This window comes from Plasmopara halstedii, assembly GCF_900000015.1.
Source record: "Plasmopara halstedii genome assembly, contig: Scaffold_323, whole genome shotgun sequence".
In the NCBI taxonomy this organism is placed as follows: domain Eukaryota; phylum Oomycota; class Peronosporomycetes; order Peronosporales; family Peronosporaceae; genus Plasmopara; species Plasmopara halstedii.
Window position 1 is genome coordinate 645797 of NW_020187244.1, and position 454 is coordinate 646250.

Below are 454 nucleotides of genomic sequence, written 5' to 3' on the forward strand. Positions count from 1 at the left end.
TCGATAAGTTTAAGCTCCAGAGTCACGCATCTTTTAGTGGTGATCTTTGATACTTTAATATTCTTCATACCTATTTGCTATAGTAATCACTTCAGTGGGTATGTATTATACTATGCAAGTCTTCGACTTTATTGACTCAGTCGTACATGAAGTTTATGACACTACAGTCGTCCAGCTGGTTTATAAACATCTTCTTCCACTATTTGCTGATCAGATGGGCATACAATTTGCCGCTCTTGGCACGTCGGGTCTGTACTGTAGCACAATTGTACGTCTCCTTGATCCTTTGCATATCGTGTTCCCACTGATTATCGCGCATGACAAATTCGCATGAAAGTGCTCACTTTTCAATTGCGATCCAAAGCAACACTTGCCATAGCAATCAACTCACATAATTTGAAGCCTCTCAATCGTTGACTATGATGTCTATCGTTCAATCTACATTTGGCCTCTT